At 41.3% G+C, this 22,920-nt stretch overlaps 1 protein-coding gene across 5 annotated transcripts in view; it reads left to right on the top strand.

The window, feature by feature from the left end:
* The window catches only part of HTR1E (5-hydroxytryptamine receptor 1E), a 146,542-nt gene that overhangs the window by 85,674 nt on the left and 37,948 nt on the right, over window positions 1-22,920 (top strand). For 2 of the 5 annotated variants that reach the window (XM_077487292.1, XM_077487291.1), the window contains exon 1: window positions 12,633-12,715. The exons of the other annotated variants lie outside the window; for them this stretch is intronic. The gene's annotated coding sequence lies outside the window, so the exon portion shown is untranslated. Of the gene's footprint in view, window positions 1-12,632; window positions 12,716-22,920 lie in introns of those variants that run through there. 5 annotated transcript variants of the gene reach the window in all.

Raw genomic sequence — 22,920 nt, 5'->3', positions numbered from 1 at the left:
TACAGAACAGCAGACTGTACCGCACTCAAGCCTATGTACCGTAGCACCCTATACCAAGTTACCAGTCCTTATAAGAACTTTTGTGGACCAAGCAGGTTGTGTATTAGTTTTTAGCAGACTGTACGTCAGTCCCTATACCGCTGAAGGACTGCTGCAGTATAGGGCAGCGGTCAGCAGTGGTGCACGTCAACCCTATCTATTGTGGACCGATAGCGGTCCTTACAGAACAGCAGACTGTACCGCACTCAAGCCTATGTACCGTAGCACCCTATACCAAGTTACCAGTCCTTATAAGAACTTTTGTGGAACAAGCAGGTTGTGTGTTAGTGATTAGCAGACTGTACGTCAGTCCCTATACCGCTGAAGGACTGCTGCAGTATAGGGCAGCGGTCAGCAGTGGTGCACGTCAACCCTATCTATTGTGGACCGATAGCGGTCCTTACAGAACAGCAGACTGTACCGCACTCAAGCCTATGTACCGTAGCACCCTATACCAAGTTACCAGTCCTTATAAGAACTTTTGTGGAACAAGTGAGTTGTGAATGTTTAGCAGACTGCAGCAGAAGGGCAGCAGTCAAGTATAATATCCTTTCTATATTTGGAAGAAAGAATATTATACATGTACAAGCCTATTACTGTACCACTGATACCAGTCCTGAAAAGAACCTTTGTGGAACTAATAATAACAGCAAGTCTTTAAAATTACCCTCACTGCCTGACAACACTGCTTCCTTCCTGTCCCTATACAAATTGGCAAAAAAAGAGAACGATTAGTGGTTACTGGAACAGCTCTTTTGTGGACCTTGATAGTAACAGCTAATGATGATGATGATGATGATGATGATGAAAGACTAATCTGGCTGTCCCTGTAGCATACACCGTCCTTTCCCTTTCTCTAAACTAACAAAAGACACTCAGGCTGCTGCAAGAATCAGCAGCACAGCAAACCTATCAACACCTAACACCTATACCAGTCCTGAAAAGAACTTTTGTGTACCAAATAGCTAGTGGTTTATCTCTCCCTACTCCACACAGGAACCTGTCCCTATCTTAACAGAAGAAAGAATGTAAAATGGCCACCGGATCGGGTGTATTTATAGGTTAGGGGGAATGTACAAGTGTCCATGTGCTGTCATGTCTCAATTGGCTGTCCTGTATCACATGATAAACGTGTCACCAAAGGTTAAAGTTCTTGTATACATTAAACACGTAAGTCCGCCGCGGCGAACGACGGAAAAAGGCGTTCGAACGTGCGGACCGCGAATGTCGGAAATTCGCCGCGAAACGACCGCCGGGCGAACCGTTCGGCCATCACTAGTCACATCACCTGCCACATCACTTGCCACATCACCTGCCATGTCACCTGCCACAAGTTGTGGATTATCCACTTGCCACGTCACTTGCCACATCACCTGCCACGTCACTTGCCACGAGATGTGGATTGTCCACTTGCCACGTCACTTGCCACGTCACCTGCCACATCACTTGCCACGTCACCTGCCACAAGTTTTGGATTGTCCACTTGCCACGTCACTTGCCACGTCAGCTGCCACGTCACTTGCCACAAGATGTAGATTGTCCACTTGTCACATCACCTGCCACATCACTTGCCACATCACCTGCCACATCACCTGCCACAAGTTGTGGATTGTCCACTTGCCACGTCACTTGCCACATCACCTGCCACGTCACTTGCCACAAGATGTGGATTGTCCACTTTCCACATCACCTGCCATGCCACCTGCCACAAGTTGTGGATTGTCCACTTGCCACGTCACCAGCCACATCACCTGCCACAAGTTGTGGATTGTCCACTTGCCACACCACTTTCCACGTCACCTGCCACGTCACCTGCCACAAGATGTGGATTGTCCACTTGCCACGTCACCAGCCACATCACCTGCCACAAGTTGTGGATTGTCCACTTGCCACATCACTTTCCACGTCACCTGCCACGTCACCTGCCACAAGTTGTGGATTGTCCACTTGCCACGTCCCTTGCCACGTCCCCTGCCACGTCACCTGCCACAAGTGGATTGTCCACTTGCCACATCACTTGCCACATCACCTGCCACAAGTTGTGGATTGTCCACTTGCCACGTCACCTGACACAAGTTGTGGATTGTCCACTCGCCACGTCACTTGCCACATCCCCTGCCACAAGTGGATTGTCCACTTGCCACGTCACTTGCCACGTCCCCTGCCACAAGTGGATTGTCCACTTGCCACGTCACCTGCCACAAGTTATGGATTGTCCACTTGCCACGTCACATGCCAGTCACTTGCCACAAGTTGTTGATTTTCCACTTGCCACGTCACCTGCCAGGTCACTTGCCGCGTCACCTGCCAGGTCACTTGCCACGTCACCTGCCACAAGTTGTGGATTGTCCACTTTCCACGTCACTTGCCACTTCACCTGCCACGTCACTTGCCACAAGTTGTGGATTGTCCACTTGCCACATCACTTGCCACCTGCCATGTCACTTGCCACAAGTTGTGGATTGTCCACTTGCCACGTCACTTGCCACAAGTTGTGGATTGTCCACTTGCAATTGCAATTGTTTAAAATATTTTTCTAATGGTTTTTCATCATTTGCAATCATTTTTGAGATTTTTTATGTAAAAAAAAAGGTCACCTTTAAAAACGCATATAAACGCAAACGCGGCTAAACGCGGTAGCGGCGTTTTGCCGCGTTTTGCCGCGTTTTGCGTCTGAAACGTGGAAATTTTTGCTTCTGAACGCATATTTTTGCTTCTGGAAAAACGAGACTAAACGCAACTGCATAAAAACGGAAAAAAACGAGACTGTGTGCATGGACACATAGGATAACATTGAATGAGTTCAGGGGCAGTTGAAAAAACTGTCCAACTGCATCTGAACGCGCGTTTAACTGCGTCTCGTGTGCATGAGGCCTAACTGCATAGCCAGATACATGTTCAGTTTGTTTATACCTATACATTTCTGGTGACAAAATGTTTTGTCCCCATAAAAGATTTTGTGCTGCATTGCACTTGAAGTGTACTGTAAACCTTAACAACAAAATTCACCTATTTGCTACTTTTTGGTCTTTTAACCCCTTAAAACAGACATAACACATATATGCGGCCTCATGGAAGTGTTTTTTTTTTCCATGGGGCCGCATATATGCGTATGTCACTTTGAGCTGGGAGTGTGCCACACAACATGCTCCTAACACAGAGCACAGGCTTTCACCGAGATCCCCGGGTCTTGTACTAAGGAATTGGGACCCAGGACTGTCAGTTCCAGGTCACCTGATCACTGTGATAGTCTCTGATTGGCTATCACAGTGATCAGTCATGTGTTTATTTCCTCTTTTGAATGAAGCGGAAGATACGCTGTATCTTCCTTTCCTTTCAGAGGGAAAAAATCTAAACAAACCAAAGTGTGTAAAAAAAATAAAAAATGAAATAGAAAATCAAATACAAATTAAAAATAAAGAACAAAAAAGAAATAAAAAAGATCAAGGTTTGCCAGGGTTAGTGTTAGGGTCAATGTCGGGGTCAAAGGTCAAGGTCGGGTCAAAGGTCACAGTCAGCATATTTTTAGTAGAATTCTTTTTTTTTTTTTTAATTAGTATCAGTGTCAGATAGTGTCAGTGTGAGATACACAAAGTATCTCACAAAAGTGAGTACACCCCTCACATTTTATTTTAATATATCTTTTCATGTGACAACACTGAAGAAATGACACTTTGCTACAATGTAAAGTAGTGAGTGTACAGCTTGCATAACAGTGTAAGTTTGCTGTCCCCTCAAAAACACTGAACACACAGCCATTAATGACTAAACCGTTGGCAATAAAAGTTAGTACACCCCTAAGTGAAAATGTCCAAATTGGACCTAATTAGTCATTTTCGCTTCCATGTGACTCGTTATTGTTACAAGGTCTCAGGTGTGAATGGGGAGCAGGTGTGTTAAATTTGGTATTATTGCTCTCACTGTCTCATACTGGTCACTGGAAGTTCAACATGGTACCTCTGGGCAAAGAACTCTCTGACGATCTGAAAAAAAGAATTGTTGCTCTACATAAAGATGGCCTAGGCTATAAGAAGATTGCCAAGACCCTGAAACTGAGCTGCAGCATGGTGGCCAAGAACAGCGGTTTAACAGGACAGGTTCCACTCAGAGTGGGCCTCGTCATGGTCGACCAAAGATGTTAAGTGCACATGCTCAGCACAATATCCAGAGGTTGTCTTTGGGAAATAGACGTATGAGTGCTGCCAGCATTGCTGCAGAGGTTGAAGGGGTGGGAAGTCAGCCTGTCAGTGCACAGACCTATATGCCGCACACTGCAGGAAATTGGTGTGCATGGCTGTCGTCCCAGAAGTAAGCCTCTTCTAAAGTTGATGGACAAGAAAGCCCACAGTTTGCTGAAGACAAGCAGACTGGATTACTGGAACCATGTGCTGTGGTCTGATAAGACCAAGATAAACTTATTTGGTTCAGCGTGTGTGATGGCAACCAGGTGAGGAGTACAAAGAGTATGTGTCTTGCCTACAGTCAAGCATGGTGGTGGGAGTGTCATGATCTGGGGCTGCATGAGTGCTGCCAGCACTGGGGAGCTCCAGTTCATTGAGGGAACCATGAATGCCAACATGTACTGTGACATAATGAAGTAGACAATGATCCCCTCTCTTCAGAGACTGGGCCGCAGGGCAGTATTCCAACATGATAACGACCCCAAACACACCTCCAAGATGACCATTGCCTTGCTAAAGAAGCTGAGGGTAAAGGTGATGGACTGGCCAAGCATGTCTCCAGACCTAAACCCTATTGAGCATCTGTGGGGCTTCCTCAAACGGAAGGTGGAGGAGCGCAAGGTCTCTAACATACACCAGCTCTGTGAAGTCGTCATGGAGGAATGGAAGAGGACTCCAGTGGAAACCTGTGAAGTTCTGGTGAACTCCATGCCCAAGAGGCTTAAGGTAATGCTGGAAAATAATGGTGGCCACACAAAATATTGACACTTTGGGCATCAATTTGGACATTTTCACTTAGGGGTGTACTCACTTTTAGTGCCAGTGGTTTAGACATTAATGGCTGTGTGTTGAGCTATTTTGAGGGAACAGCAAATTTACACTGTTATACAAGCAGTACACTCACTACTTTACATTGTAGCAAAGTGTCATTTCTTCAGTGTTGTCACATGAAAAGATATAATAAATTATTTCTAAAAATGTGAGGGGTGTACTCACTTTTGTGAGATACTGTATATATCCACAGTATATGCATATATTTCCTTTGTTATACTTTATATTAATATATAATGATTTTTATTTCATTGTTACCACGGTATAGTTCACTATTTTATACCCATCTGTGCACATTTATGCCATGTGCGGGCTCCATCGACTTTTTCTCGGAAAATCCGACACACAAAGTTTCAGAGCTGGATCTAAAATTTTAAAAGTTTAAATTCCGATTGAGTGTAGTAGACAATTCTGACGGACAAAGTGCCACGCATGCTCAGAATAAATTACGAGACGAAAGCTATTGGCTACTGGCCCGTTTATAGTCCCGTTGTACGTGTTCTACGTCACTGCATTCAGAACGATCAAATTTTCTGACAACTTTGTGCGACCGTGTGTATGCTAGACAAGTTTGGGCCAAAATCTGTCAGAAAAATCTGACGGATTTTGTCATCGGAAAGTCCGACCGTGTGTACAGGGCATATGTAGTTGTATCAGGGAGTATTGCATACAAACACACTAGTGCAGATATTTCATTATTATTATTACATTTTATTGCAAAACATCTGTGAATATGAACATACATTAATATAGTTGTGTATAGAATAAGTAGATGGTTTCAAAAGATACAGCAGTGTTGTGACAATCATCTATTCTTCTGTTCTATACAGTAAAGGGTCTTGGTGTTCTAGGAATTCAGCACCATGACTCATTTCCTTTTATATAAAGTTCACTTATAGACCTTGTACTTGTCTGTATGGAACAAGCTTTGTTGATTCAGCCTCTAACCTTAGAACCATGGTGCCACACCTACGCATTATGAACGCGTGCAATCTAACCAGTCTGAACATTGCTTGTGATTACAGAGCAGTAGAGTTAAAGGTGAAACGAGCACATGCAAACATTTGAAAATGCTCTATTTTATTGTAGCGGCGGATCCTGAAGAGCACGCACTATGCGTATTGTTTGGGGGGGGGGGGGGAGTGGGCTTTAAAGATGTTTGGGAGTGTTCTCAACCTTGGGCAACTTCTCACAAGACATGTGAGCATCAGTCCTTCAACATGTGTTGTATCAAGAGAATTTTTTCTTTCATGGGTGCATCTACCTCCTCTCTGATTCAACCCTTTGTAGGGTTTTGCTCTCCATGTCTTTTCACACATAGTAGTTATGCCTGGGTAGAATTATTATTTTTTAAAGGGTAACTTCACTTTCGTTGGGAAAAAAATAGCAAATCAAGAAAAAATAATATAGCACATATAATTGCGACACTATAATCATATTGTAATTGAATGTTATTAAGAATTGCCTTTCCTTTTCAATCTGCAGCCAACGTAATTTTTGTAGAATACATTGCAATATGGCTACCTGGAGTTGTTCTGTACACAGAGTGTGTACTGACCACTCCCCAGAAACATCATTTCCTGCTGGTGTGATTGGCTCACCAATTTTCCCAGAAGTCTGCCTAAGATACAGATTTCAGGCATCCCCTGCAACAAAAATGTCATTTTTGGAGAGATACTTTCAATAGGAGCACATCTAAAGGGATGCAGCCCCAGCAGATTTCCTCATTAGTGCCCTGCAGCTGCACAGCTGACAGTTAATTTTGAAAATCGCTCCCCTTAGACCCACTCACTACAGAAGCACAGACAAATACATATGGATTACTTCAGAATAACAAAAGGTAGGAATCTGGAACAAAGGTTGTTATAATCTTTGCAATGTACATATAACACAAAGAGGGGAAAGTTTTTTTCTCAACAATGCTTTAACTTTGTTTTATTAATAATAATAATAAAGCTGAGCTGGAGCCACTGGGTAATAATACACTGTCACAAAACAACAAAAAATCCCACCTTACATGGCCGCCATAGCTCATGTATGACACAATTGAAAGTCATATGATTGGAACAGATGACAGATATCAGATATGTGCTAAATATTAAATAAACTATGTGAAAGCAGTAAACAAAATAGGTGTACAAAAATGTAAATTACTTTTACGTATTTAACATTAAAAACAAGTACAACCTACATAACCCATGTAGCAGTCTTTTACCTCTTTTGGTCTAATGAGGACCTCTAAGGCCAAAGATTGCTTACATCCTTCAATATGTGGTGGGTTGTGAGGCATGGTGGGTGCAAAGATGATGAAAGTCATTGGGCGCCAGACACTTCCTGGATGTAAAAGAGGTTTTATTTCTTTGACAGTCCTTTACCCTTAAATAGTTGCAAACTCAATTAGTAGACTCCAAGACTTCAGTAGGAGGACAGCCGTGCAGGGAAAGGCCCAAACAAGAAGCCACATCTGTACTTGCAGGAATGCTGTCGCCTATGGTAACAGTCCTTTAACAGTTTCTAACTCAAATGTAACAGTTCTTTCAGCTCCACTACTACTGCTCCTTGTAGTTCTTCAACACTGAGCTCCCAGTCACTCACTAGACCCTCTGATTCACTGACCATAATCCCTTGAGAACCTCCAAGGTTTGTGGTGGTATTCCCCCTCTGCTTCTCCGCTGGGTCCCTACCTTGGCACTCTGGATATTTCTCAAGCTTCCCAAGCTTCCCTATAACTGCCAGCAGCATTCAGTCCAGCACAATCCTGGCGTTACAGCTTTCTGGGATTTTCCCATTAATGACATTTTAAATGGGCGAGCAAGGTAACTGTCAGCAGAGCATCTTTTGCATCACACAAATTTGTAAAAGTATAAAATATGATAACGTTATCAAAGCACAGATGGCCACAACAAACTAACATTCAGACCTACAGGCATACCATAGACACCCCCCAGGTATGGAATTTAAAGGAATATTTCAATTTTATTGTTTCAGTTTAAGCATTATTAAAATCACTGCTCCCGAAAAAACTGCCATTTTTACAACTTTTTTTTGCATTGACACATGTCCCCTGGGGCAGGACCCAGGTCTCCAAACACTTTTTATGACAATAACTTGCATACAAGCCTTTAAAATTAGCACTTTTGAGTTTTCATATTTGTGTCCCACAGACTTTAACAGTGTTCATGTGTTTGAACAAATTTTCGCATGTTCTGCTGCTAACTGAACCGGGGGGGGGGGGGGGAGGTGTGTTCAGCTCATCCCTATCCACCATGAGTAAATCACAGTGAAAGTTAGGTGGCTGGCAGAGATACAACTCAGAGACCAGGTAAAATCTTTACTCCATATACGCTGACCAATACCATCAACATCAACGTTCTCCCAATTCCACTCCCGTCTCTCATATGTTATCTTATCAGAGCCGGCTGAGCGGCAGTGAATCAAAGTAGGAAGGAGATGTGAGATGTGGGGGAATAAATTCCCTTCACTTACCCGGTTCGGTGATGATAGACACGGATAAATAGCTCCCCACTCCCCTCAAGTCCAATAAACGGATAGGCTATGCCCTTCAAAGAAGTTTCCTGCTGTCCGATATTTATGGGGGAAAAATAGATTTGTCCACCACTTTGGAATGGAATCATGCTGCAGTCTTTGCTTTGATCCAAAAAGCACTTCCACATTCCAATGGTCCGACCAAACTCCGTAAATGTCTGAGAGGGGAAAAGTTAGTTGCTTTCAATCTGTGTACCAAATACAGTTTATAGATGGTGTAGTGGTGTCTTGTTGCCATGTTTTACTTGAAAATCGAATTTCTTCAGAGCATCAAATCATCACATTTTCTCCCTGTCCTAGATATCCTCTGTTAACCCCCATTTATGGCCATTGTTCCTAATATACCTGGTACTGGCTGAAATCATTCTCTGTACGCAGTTCCTGTGTCCCCAGCTGAAGGGTGTTATAATGCCCATGGACTTTTCCAGTTATTACTATTTAGCTCATTGCTTCTATACATATGAACAATAATTTCTCCCAGGGGTTCACATCCTTATCAGCTGGTGTATGAAATGTATGAGGGTTGAATGAATGAATGTTAGTTTGTTGTGGCCATCTGTGGTTTGATAACGTTATCATATTTTATACTTATGTGGTGGAAGAATTTTACTCTTTTCGAAAAATATTTTGGTGGAATTGTTTTCAATAAAGATTATTATTTTTGCTACTACCAATTTGTTCCTTTCTGAAGAATGCCTTTTTGGGCCCTTTTAGACCTCTTCAAAATGTATTCTGTATAAATGTATGTTGTATATATTACTAGCTATTTTGACAGTTTCCCAAAGCTTTTTAAATCGTGACTTACTGTAATCTTGAATAAATATCAAGAGCCCCCACATATGATTGCTGGCATCGTTGATGAATTTTTTAACCTTTATGTTAGCATGAATGCTTTATAGCAACCTTTGACTTTCATACCTTAATATTGATAGGTCAATATATCCAAGCCTTTTTATGGACAGTTACATTTTTATGTGTTGGTGGTCCTGTTCAAAGAGTACACGTCCTGACATTTTGTAGAATTGTAGGACGTTTAATAGTATGTTTTCTTCAGTAAAGCATGTTCTAGCCTGGCCTCCTCAATTTAGACTGATATGGATAAAAATAATAGAAGAGAAAAAGTATATGTGGTTATTTTCTTTCCATAGTTATCATACAAAATATGGGCATCTTTTGTCCATATGCACAAAATTTCAATCTGAAATGCATCATCCAAGCTTCATTCTTACGTGGTTTAAAACATTGTTGCAAAAACCCAACTGCACACAGGATACATTAACATGTCTAGTGAGCATGCATAAGGGCATATTGGTCAGGCGCATAACTGGCACAAAGTAGATGCATGCGCTAGAGGTCATTTAAAATGTAATATGATATATAGATTTTTTTTTATTCAGATTCTGTGGAATTATTTCATCACAATATCACAAATTTGCCAAAAGGGGATAATCTTGGTCACGTGTAAGTATCATTTTTTCAGATACTGAGAATAAGAAAGCTAGCACCTTGACTATAGAAGAAGAGCACTGCAGGCAGGGATCAGCAAGAAGCAGTGAAGTCCCTGTGAGCTTACTGACAAGTTGGCTCCAGAAATGAGGATGAGGTGGCTGATGAGATGACAGACTGTCTGTGGGTGACACAAATTGAAGAGGAGGAAAGTTCTAAGGGAGAAGCAGAACAGCAAAGATGGAGGATTTTGCCTTTGTATAGATCATTAAAGTGAACCTGTGGCTTTGTCATACATGGGCAAAGAACATGGTAAACATTCCAGCACTGGGCACTGCTCTATTAGGCATCATGAGGAGGCATTGTAGAACAATGCTGTCCTTGTCCTAAAGCAGAAGCATAGCTGTTACCAATACAGGTTCCCACCAAGGGGTGAATTCTTATCCTTGCTTTCTTCAATCATGGGACCCATTACCTGACTGAGAAGAGGAAGAAGTTTTAGTTCAATCATGTGCCTGTACTTATAGCACATCTGAAGTGAGAGAAGAGGGTATAGAAAATCCACTGTGCCATTCCAACTTCTTTGATGCCTCCAGGTAGCTGTCGATACATCACAATGCCTTCTAGCTTTCATAATGCTACCAAACTTTCCATCCCCATCTTTTACAGTGTCCCCACACCTTCTACAGTTCCCCCTGATCGCATAGTGCCCTAGAACTTCCCACAATGCCCTCCAGTTATCTTAGTACCTCCAAACCCCCCATAGTGTCCCCAGCTAGCATAGTGCCCCCAAACCTTCCACAGTGCCCCCTCCCATAGTGTCCTACAGCCCTCCACAATGCTCTCCATCCTCCTGCAGTGCCCCTATTCTCCAACAACTGCAGTGACTAGCCCCCCTCCTGATCTGTACCAGGCCCCTACCATTTCACAAAAAAAGTGTTAAAAATCTTACAAAAAAGACAAGAGACAGTTTTTGACAATTTCTTTATTAACGTCTACTTCTTTCCCCGCTTCTTCTTCCACCTTCTTTTGGTCTTCCTTCGGTGCCCTTCTTTCTCCATCTTGTTCTCCCCTCTTCTCCCCATCAACAAGGGGACAATGTGCTTTGTGAGGGCTACCCCAAAACACCCTCCCAATGTTGAGGGCATGTGGCCTGGTACGGTTCAGGAGAAGTGGCACCCTCTCGCCCCCCCCCTCTTTTCCTGCGGCCTGCCAGGTTGCGTGCTCAGGTAAGGGTCTGGTATGGATTTTTGGGGGACCCACCGCATTTAAAAAACAAAAATTCCCCTTAAAATGGGTATGGATTTCAAGGCGGACCCCCACGCCATTTTTTTACATTTTGGTACAGGGTTTCCCGTAATATCCATACCAGACATGAACGGCCTGGTATGGGATTTTGGGGGACCCCTACGCATTTTTATTTTTTTAATTTTGGTTCGGGGCTCCCCTGTGGGGGAATCCCATGCCGTTTTTATGAATGAACTTTTATGTGTATTGCTGGGACCGACAATTCATTATAATAGTAGTTTTAAATGACTTTTTTTCCTTTAGAAATGTAATTTTGCTGTCAGTCTGTTCTAAACACGGGAAACATGTGGCACTTTACAGGCATACTATAGACACCCCCCAGGTATGAAATTTATAGGAATATTACACTTTTATTGTTTCACTTTAAGCATTATTAAAATCACTGCTCCTGAAAAATTTTAGTTTTTAAAACTTTTTTTTGCATTGATACATGTCCCCTGGGACAGGAGCCAGGCCCCCAAACACTTTTTAAGACAATACCATGCATATAAGGATTTAAAATGACTTTTGATTTTTCATGTTCGTGTCCCATAGACTTTAACAGTATACGTGTGTTCAAACAAATTTTTTGCTTGTTCTGGTGCGAACCAAACGGGGGGGGGGGGGGGGTGTTCGGCCCATCCCTAGTCCTGACCCTTCCTAAACAAAATGTCAGTGGTGACAGTTAAAGAGTTAATTGCATAATTAGCCCAGTGACAATCACTCTTATTCTGTTGGCACCTAGATTGTGGTCCCGCATGCTGGAAAATATTTGTGCTGGACACAGCTGAGAGTGGTATTGTTACGTAAGTGACAGCGTGGTGTGAGGTTGGCTGGTCCTTTGTCACAAGTTAGCGAGGAAGGCAGGGATCTGACACCTGCGTTCGTCAAACTGATCACCAAACACCAGGTCATTCTCACTCTCACTGACGACCAACACTGCAGCATTCTTATTTCCACTTACTGTCAACCTTGAGGCATTTCTTCCACAAAGAATTATTTTCCGATTACTGACCTTCAATTCTTGCATATACTATATTTTCTTCCTACTGGCTACTGCAGCCATTGCATTTTTTTCCTATGCCAATTGGGTGTTTGCACTAGCTACCATGGCTGTGAATTCACTGTCTACCAAAGGAAAACAGGGGCCTAATCATCAAAATAGCTATGTCACCTTGAGGAAGGAACCCTTCCCTACCCCTTTTGCAATAATAAGTGAAAAATAAAAACATTACTGGAGCATTGAAGACTTCTTTCATTTTTCTCTTCAGTATCTCACTGTTTTGTTCTTAATTACATTCTAGGCACAATAAATGAAAAATCAAGCAAAACAAATTAGGCCCTCTCAGAGCTCCTTCAGAACTACTCCTTCCATACCAGACCAGGTACTGTAAATACAAAAGCAAATGCAGATCAAAAGGAGGTTGATTAAACCTGCAATGGTTTTAGAAAAATATCAGAAGCTTCCCAAATTGATCTCTGGAACATACTACATTTCCTCCAATGAAGCCCATCAACACAGACCCCGACACAGTGGAGCTCAGATTTCAGATTTAAGTTGAATGAAACCTTTCACAGTATTTCAACATAATGTATATATATATATATATATATATATATATATATATATATATATATACACACACACACACAGCTGACCTTTAAATTGTGTGGCTCACTTTTCTGTGCATATGTACACAAAATGTGTGTTAAGGCATCATTAAATTGCATATTTGCTTCCTGTATATCACAAAGTTATATGGTAACATAATGTAACCAAGGAGAATCATTTAGTGTGATTCACTGCAATATGTCAACTCACATATTGCATTCATGTGCCAGCCTCTCATGTGTACTCAACTAACTAAATTAATTTGTATTAGTTACACAGTGCATGAACAACTGAAGTCAAATTTTAACTAAGAGTAAACAACTTTTTTATTGCAAACACTAAGCACAGAATCCCATATAAAATGAATCAGTGAGTAGAAGACATTTCATTCTTATTAATTTTATTGATATTTTTGTGTAATTTTTGTGACATTTACATGCATTCATTTGTTTTATGATTTTTTGTTATTATTATATACCATCCAGATATTTTCATGATTATACATTATATTCAAAACTAAAGCTAGTTGTTTAATGTCAAGCTGACAATTAGTATCCTAAAATATACATAAAGCCAAACCTAATTTTTTATTGTTTTTTTTAATAGAGTAGGGAATATCTAAATCCAATTTCACTTTTTTTTGCCATCTGTGCAATCTTGCCAAAATGAGGTAAATCCCTTCTGAAACAGTATAAGTAGAACAATATTCCACTGGAAGACTTCACCTCTGTTCCTGGTTTGGTGACAACTAAAAAGTTTGGATGTGCCATCAATTTCAGTCCTGGTGACATGGGTCACCAAAAGAGTATAGATGTGGTCAGTGCCAGGACAAGGTTATCTGGAGCCCAGGGAAAACATGCCAAATTGTGCCCACTCAAGTAGTATAAGCATTATGTGTCAGCAAAAATCCCCCCCACGTGCAAAACGCTGAACACTAATCTGCATGCTTCCCCCGAGCATAAATTACCCCAAGCATAAATTTACAGTGCCCAGGGCAGCCGTCCCTCCTGCCCACCCCTTGTCCCGGCCCTGGATATGATGAATCAAACTATCAGTGACACATACAGCAAAGAAAAACATGACAGGGGTTTTACGTCCTCAGCACTCTATTTAAAACTTTAAAGAAATCTATGGCTTTAATTAACAAAATGAAGCCTGTGACATAATCAATTACAGGTAATGTCACTTAGAAATTTTTTTTTTTCTTTGTCAGACATGTGTAGTCGTATGTGAACTGGAAATATCTTGTATAGCAATATGTCTGCATAGCATTGACAAACACACACTTGTCCTGGGCTAAGATAGGAGGGGGAGTAAAGCATGATAAATGGGGTGTGCTCTTAATCAAACAGTGCAGCTTCTATGTGTAAAAAAACACTGTTATCCCATGACAGTATATAATGAAAATGAAAAAAGAGATTATAAGTTAAAATCAGTATTTTTTGCTAGAAAATTACTAAGAACCCCCACACATTTATATATATATATATATATATATATATATATATATATATATATATATATATATATATATATATATATATATATATATATATACACTTTAATGAATCTTAATGCAAAAAACACACAATATATAAACCAATTTTTGGTAAAAAAATAACAGATGATGTTAAGTCGAGTAGATAGATACCAAGCATACCATGACTGAAGTCTTGGGGTTAACTGTATAAAATTGTGTTTTGGCATCAGTTTGGCTGAGCTGTACTAATGTTCTGCCTGGTCATAGGTGGGGTTTTCGCCTGTGAGAGGCATTAGAACACAGTCTGGTTGGACGCATTGGGTACCAATCTCTCTCTCTGAGCCAAGCAGCGTACGCGTTTGTTCCGCTGTGTATTCCGGGAGAGGGTACTTAAGGTGCTGAAGTCACGTGGTTCTGGTTTCCAGTCCAGAAGTTTTTGCTGACTCCGTGGTCCTGGTCCTCCTGACCAACCCCCAGAGGTCCTCATGGCCTGGGGTGCGGATCCATCCGTTTCCAAGCCTCAGACCTGGCTAGTCCAAGGCACAGTAACTGGAAGGAGGATTCTAAGGTGTTCCGGTGCCGTCTCGGGTTTGGAGAGGTCAAGCAACTCTACATCCAACCAGGAGAGGACTCTTCAGTAAGAGGGCCACGCACAAGGCTGGCTTCTCGGTAAGAGCCTGGAAGCTGAGCTGTTATTGACACAAATTGAATCTGCATTTCTTACGGTATCGCCACACCGGCTGCAAGATTCTGGTACAGTAAGAACATTCCTACCTCTATCCTTCTGTTTGCAACTAAGTTCCTGTAAGCATCTGTTACAACCAAGTCGGTGGCAGAGACTTTGCTAAGCTAAAATCACTTGTTGGTTGCTAGTATCCATAAACAAGGATTTATCCAACAGTTAAAGAATCCAGTTGCAATTGGCTATTCCCTGGATTATGTAAAGAGAGACTTTTATTAAGGTCAGCATTTCCAAAGTACCTGAGCTATACTTCATCCATATACTCTCTATTCCTAACTGAGAAACTTCTGTTCTGTTCAACTGTTTTATGCAAATAAAAACCCTAAAAAGGAATTCAAGTGTTGGTCTCTGCAGTTACTGGGCCATCAACCTCGGGAACCCCTAGACAAGAACGATGAGTTATGAGCTGGAGGAGGTAATCTGTAAGCTCAGAAAAAAATCAGCTGCTCCTTCGGGGGTCAGTGCTACAAAATAAACTGATGTGCCCTTCTAAATCCCCTCTTCTATCAAACAGTTCCTTCTTTCTCCCTCACTATTGCCATTAAAAGAGAAGCATGCCTTTGGAAAATTAGATTCTGCACCTGTCCCCCACTGCCTCTGCAGCCAGAACTGAGTAATCAAAGACCGCTGATCGCTCAGTTCTCCCCCTCCACCGGCTCACTGCTCTGACCCTCCAACACTCAATGGAGCACTTGGCAGTGGAGGGGATGAAAGCGGCTGGCTCAGGTTCTCAGCCGATTGCTAAGAAGCTGAGCTAGGTGCCCGTGCAGCAGGGCCGGGACAAGGGGTGGGTAGGAGGGGCAGCTGCCCCTGGCACAATGGTTTATTGCAGGGGTACCCTAACCCTAAGGGAAAGGGGGGAGCAGTTTGGCATCTTTGCCCTGGGCGCTGGATGACCTTGTCCCAGCACTGCCATGCAGGCTTCTGGGTCGGGATCTTTTTACAGTGTGGACCAGCTGAGTGACAGCTAAAGCCCATTGTAAGTTGAAAACCGGTCACATGAATGCAGAACGTACTGCACACCTGTGATCCCCAGGTGAAGTTTAGCAAAAATAGCTTTAGCTATACTTCTCCTTTAGGGTAATGTTAACGCTATATACTTGAATGGCTTAGATTGTTGGGGAAGGATTCAACCCCCTGTAAAGTTTTTATTGCTGTGTCCCTACTCGGAATATTCACCCCTCTATCCTGGTGACCATTGTCACTGAAAGAGAAAATTATGGGAACTTTGATGAAACATTACTGTCCCCTTAACCTCTGCTCCAGCATGTTTTAAGGGCCATTTGCTGAGGATCCTTGATCCCTTTCTTCACCTTCCCTTTTTTTTCTAGTCTTTTCTTTTTTTTCCCTCTGCTTCCTGGTCCCCCTTTGCTCTTCATCCCTGTCTTCCCCTACCCTCTCTTCTTTTTCTCAGTCTTCCCTCTCCATTTCTTGACTGATTAACCCCTTTTACCCAGTATAAGGGTAGACAGCCTGGACAACATTCATGGTCGGTATGTCAGCCACACCCAACAGTCGGTGAAACAATCTCTACCCCTTTTTACCCAAGGTAGACTACTCAGCTACCTCACATTGTTATTCCCTATACTCTTAGTTATTCATAGCACTTGTTATCTACTACTCCTTGACTGTTTACTTATAAAATAGTTCAGCTGTCGTGAGAGGATGGCTTTTCCATTTTCCCTGGACATTTAAGGTTTATTGCATTTCTCTATATGGAAACGAATAGCAATTATTAAATGTTTGATATCATTGTTTTCAATGCTTTACCTAACACACTGTAATGGGCTGCATCCCAGTTTCATTGGTGCATTGGTATGCATGTCTATTTACCCCCTCCTTCATTGAGGTTATGCTGCAAGAATTTCTACTTTTTGTATGTTACTCTTTTTCTGCATTAATAAAATATTTGAACAAGAGAAAATTATGGGAAATCACAATTTTTTGGGATGACAATCAGAGCAAAAGGTAAGGAAATAGCCCCCAGTTGGGACACATGGTTATGTGACAGATTTCTAGCATAGAAATATTATTATATTTCTGGTTACATTGACAGGAAGTTGAGGAATATCTTCCCAGCGTCACACAGGCAGTAAAAAGCAACATAATAGAGGTTTTAACCCTTCCCTTTCTTTTTACTTTACGTACACTTAGAGGTGTATTTATCATGTTTTACACAAAATTCACACAACTTTCAATTAATATTCACATATTTTTCCAACTGACTCAAATTAGAATATTTTGTAAAAGAATTTATAACTAAGCTTCTTAACCATAATGCAAAAACAATTTGCAGTAACCCACAGCCTGGATCAGAAACATGAGAGGTTAATGCTTCCATGGCCACATATTAGTCTTTTAAGGGTGTACAAAGCATTTACAGGGGAAACTGTTTTAATAATTACCCTGCCCATGCTTTTTATTATAACTTGACAAATGTACAAAATTTTTTAAAACATGCATTACCGGTAATTTTACACATTAAGGGTTTTAACCAAATATTTTCAAACTTTTCATATTTTTTTCTACACACTGTAATCTACAGTGTCTTATTCTGTAAGACGCACAGTGGCAGCTTCAGCTGGCACGTTTATCTGTACACAGAGAAGATCACCATAATTGTAAGCATGAGGCCAATGCTGCCATTGACAACATGGTTTCTGAATTAGAACGGTACACAAACGTTAGTTCCTAAATCTAAACTAAATTTAAGTGTGGTGTCAGATCCCAGCTGCTGACAAATGTGACAAATACCAGGTCACTAACCTACCACCAGTAGATGACGATGGCATTCTCAGCCTCACCCTGCAGAGATAGTCCATCCCATGGGTTAATAATCTATGTGCCAGCAGACTGAGAGTAATGGTCACTGGCGTCTGTTGACGCCGCAGTTAATTCTTTACACAAACAAAACAACTACAGACAAGTGTTTTTCAAGGGAAACTTGCACCTTTACTGTAATACACTCTATCATGCCAGTCAGAGCTATTACAGAGGTTGAAATATAGTAGCACGCTTTAAATACACAGGGATTCTTTAAGTTCCTGTTTTGTGCATTAGCGATACAGCTTAAAGTGGTTGTAAAGGCCTAATGAGGTCATGAAGGCAGAAGGTTTTTTTTACCCTAAAGTGGATGTAAACCCTCTCATATACCCAGTGAAGTTAATAGCCTCAGATTATACACAGAGATTAAACAAATCTCCCTACATAAGTTTTACATGTATATCTGCTGTCTTCAGCATTCTACATTCTTTAGAAAGTGCACATTGTGTTACAAATGTAACTTCCTGTTTCAGTAGTAGTGGGCATACACTGTGTGTGAGCTGAATGGAGGAAAGGCACACACCCTCCCCCTCCTCCTCCACATAGGCAGAGGAACAAAGAACCTTGCAGAGCTGTACAGTGAATAGACCAGCTCTCTGCTTATCAATCTCTAAGCTCCCTCCCTGACACTAATTTCCAGGTGCTTTTATCTCTTGTGTCAGAGAGCTTGTCAGAAGTTATCGCGCTGATAACAGAAGAACGGAGCAGCAGAAATACACGGCACTCAGAGCTTTAGAAAGAGATAAACACTTCAGACATATGTGCCTAGGTTAGATTTCATGAATGAAGTTTAAAATCACTTTAAAGCATTCTATGGGGGATGGGGCCCAGCCACACCGTTTGTGTCAATGGAGGCAACACGAGTACCAAGGGAGGAAAGGGAGGAGAAACCAAGTATGGGACCCCAGAAGAGAAAGATCAGGACTGCGCTGTGAAAAACCATTCCACAGAGCAGATAAGTATAACATCATTATTATTTTAAAGAAAAATTGAACCATTAGAATTACTTTAACATATGGGCAAGGAAATGGCCAAAGATCAATAGAAGCCTATATTTAGAAGATATATTTAAATATTATATTAAATATTATCAGGCAGTTCACTTAGGAAGGGTGGTCGATTGGTGTAGACATAAAGAATTCAAACTCTGGATAGACATGGAACAACGGGTCAGTTCGGTACCTCTAGCAAAGAGCACCCTGGTGCTATGCAGTTTTGCCAACCTCTATTAAATCACATCCTACTATAGGTCCCACTTTGAGAATAAGCACAAGGATTTGTTGTAATCCCAAATAATCCTCGAGACATTCCCCACTGTTTCCCATTTTGGGAAATCCACCAAGGATGGAACCAGGAGTATTTGATAATCTTGTGGAAAGAGGTTATTTTTAGGCTTCACACTTTCTACTCTCAGAGTCTTGGCCTACAATCTCCTCTCTGATACAATCAGGGGGTGTATTTCGAAATCAAACTCTGGCAGGCATTGCAGCTGCGTCACTTTTTGAGATCCCTGGGAGCACCTATAAACTATCAACGGCAATTAACTGCATTTGAATTATGTTTTGAAGAAAAAGAACCAATTCCCTGGGTGATTTCTAAGATGCATGCATTTTTAAATACACCAATAGAGGACTATGTAATACCAAGCATCAATAAATGGGAAAGGGATCTGGATAACAATTTTACCTCAGTCCAGCATAAGAATATTATTCACCTTACATTGAACTCATCAATTGGTACACGAGTTCAGGAATCTAATTACAAACTATTGACACAATGGTATCTTACTCCATCAAGACTTTGCAATTTCTCTGCGGAGGCCTCAGATCGCTGTTGGCAATGCAGGGAGGGATTGGGGACCCTGTCCCATACATTTTGGTCTTGCCCTAAGATCAGAAAATATTGGGCAGATGTTAGGAAGATTTCCCAAAAATGTACTGACTTTTTAATACCAGATGACCCTGCTTTTTTTTTACTTCATTGCTCTCCGGTGCAGAAGTATAAGAAGTCGGTGTTGTGCCACCTGATGAATGCTGCCAGGGCCTATGTCACCTTGTGTTGGAGGGAACCTGAGCCCTCTATTGCAAAGTGGCTAAACAAGGTAAGAGCGATGAGGTCTATGGGGGATTTAATCCTCTCGGCCCAAAATAGAAAAGAACAGTATAATAAAACCTGGGCAGAATGGAATAGATTTATGTATTCAGAAGAAGGAAAGAGTATGATGGTAGAGAATTTCTGAGGAGTAAAGACTGCCCACCTAGGCATGATATAAATGTAGAACCCCTTTTCATCTCTTGGGGAATAGGTGGGGTGAGGGGAGGGGGTTTGGTTTTTTTTTTCGTTTGGTCTTTTACGTTGTGGTCTGGGGGGGGGGGGGGTGTTGGGGGATAAAAATAAAGGCGACAGATAATCTAGACCAATGTGTGATACTGGTGATAAAAATACTAAGTAGTAGGACTATGGTGTGGGAATAAGATAGCGGTACATATTGTGAATATTAAGTTAGTTTGACTATTAAATGTATATGTATGTACACCTATGTAATAGATGGAATGTGAAGTAATGTATTCTTTAACTTTCTTTTGGATAAATAAATACATTTCAAATACAAAAAAAAAAAATAATTACTATAACAAAGAAAGAAAATAATAAAATGGTGCAAGTAAAAATATTTACAGAAAAATACACAACATAGACAACATTATCAAAAGCAAAATAAACGTCAATAATAAAAAATTTTTATAATGTGTTGCTTGGCCTATGGTTCCAGAGTCCAATTCAATGTAGCATAAGTCAGATCCAGAGAATCAGTCATTGGCCCTCAGAATGGCTCTTGACATATGTGTGTCATTTTGATAGAAAATGGTGAGCTCTCAGACTACAGTTGCAACAGCTTTCTGTGAGCCCTGAAGAGGGTGTTTGCTGAAATAACATGACCAATTAAAGGGTCTGAATAGGGGCTAAGGGGTGGGAGTGCCAATTTATTATAGTCCAGCTAAGCCACCAACAATGTCAGATTTCTAAATGCAGTTATATTTTTTTTTTTACCAATTGCTACAATCTGATAACCCAGAAATTATTCTGCAGCATTACATTACCATTTTTTAGAGATAAATTATTATATACATCAGATGTATAGATCACACTTGAGAAGGAATGAGTATACTTCGCCTCCATGACATGATCGACTAATCATGTTTGATTTTGAATTCAGTAGTCAGTACCCAGTATTCAGTTCAGTATTTGGTTCTTTATCTTCATATAATCTTATTATTGCTGTAGCTTTATCACACCAGTCTTTATGAATTATGTGTGGATTTTAAGAGCAAAATTATATGAAAGGGCATCCCTAAGTCAGATCCTGCCAGGCCCTACCTGTAGAACTGCTAAATGGCTTTATAGTGGTCTTTTACAGCAATTTCCGAAAACAGATTTTAGAATGTATTCCATTAAAGTGGTTGTAAACCCTCTCATATACCCAGTGAAGTGAACATCCTCAGATGATACACAGAGATTAAACAAATCCTCTTACATAGGTTTTACTTGTTTATTTGCAGTCTTTTCTTCCCTACACTCCTTGAAATAGGCAGAATCATGTTAAAATCCTTCTTTATCTGTCAAGAGAAGAGTGGAGGGGGCGGAGAGCTTCAGTTACAGTAATAGCTGATTGGGGGGAGGCATACACTCCCCTTCACACAGCACACAGCAGCAAAGGAAGTGTTCTGAATAGATTGCTGTGTGCTGAGCTCCCTCCCCATTACAAATTTATCTCATGTGTCAGGAAAACTTGTAGGAGTGAGACATGCTGATAACAGAGAAATGAAGCATCAGTGAGACACGTCACTTAAAGCTTTGGGGAGAGATACGTAAACACCAAAAATATACTGTATGTGCTTTGTTCAGATTTCATGATTGAGGTTTACAACCACTTTAACTGTCAGATAAAATTGGTAGCACCTGCGTTAGATCCTATTTTTATCCTACTACTATGATTTATAATAGGCTCATTAAATGGTATCTGGCTTTCTAGGCTCTGGCTTGATGATATTTACGATGGCTAATTGGCAATTAAGAGGTTTTACAGTCCATTTAGCTAATTAACCACTAGCCGACCAGCCGCCGTCATTATACTGCGGCAGGTCGGCTCTCTCCCACAAATCTCCATAGCTGTATGTCAGCCCTTTAAAAAGCTATAGCAGGTGTGCGCCCGCTGGATGGTGGGGGACTCGATTGACGTGGCCGGTGGTCGCGATGATCGCAGGCACGAGTGCCAGAATGGGGGATTTGTGTGTGTAAACACACAAATCCCTGTTCTGTCAGGAGAGGAGAGACAGATCATCTGCTTCTACTAAGAATGAACAGCAATATGTCTCCTGCTCTAGTCAGTCCCATCCCCCCACAGTAAGAAACACAAACGAGGGAACACATATAACCCCTTGATTGCCCCTAGTGTTAACTACTTCCCTGCCAGTGAGTTACACAGTAATCAGATTTTTATAGCATTGATTGCTGTATAAATGTCAATGGTCCCAAAAATGTGTCGAAAGTGTCCGATCTGTCCGCCGCAATGTCGCAGTCCCGATAAAAATCGCAGATCGCCACCATTACTAGTAAAAAAATAATAATAATAAAAATGCCATAAATCTATCCCCTATTTTGTAGACACTATAACTAATCAATATACGCTTATCGAGATTTCTTTAGCAAAAATATGTAGAAGAATATATATCGGCAGAGGTGTCGCAGAGGTGATCAAATACCACCAAAGGAAAGCTCTATTTGTGAGGAAAAAAAGACGTCAATTTTGTTTGGGTACCACGTCGCACACAATTGTCAGTTAAAGAAATGCAGTGCCATATCGCAAAAAATGACCTGGTCATTAACTGCTTCCTGACCATCTCACGCAGATATACTGCAGTAGAAGGATGCGTAC

This window comes from Lithobates pipiens, unplaced genomic scaffold (genome assembly GCF_037356315.1).
Source record: "Lithobates pipiens isolate NorthernLeopardFrog02 unplaced genomic scaffold, aLitPip1_a1.2 Scaffold_18, whole genome shotgun sequence".
In the NCBI taxonomy this organism is placed as follows: domain Eukaryota; kingdom Metazoa; phylum Chordata; class Amphibia; order Anura; family Ranidae; genus Lithobates; species Lithobates pipiens.
Note: the sequence above shows the minus strand (reverse complement) of the source record. Positions and strands in the feature narration are given on the sequence as shown.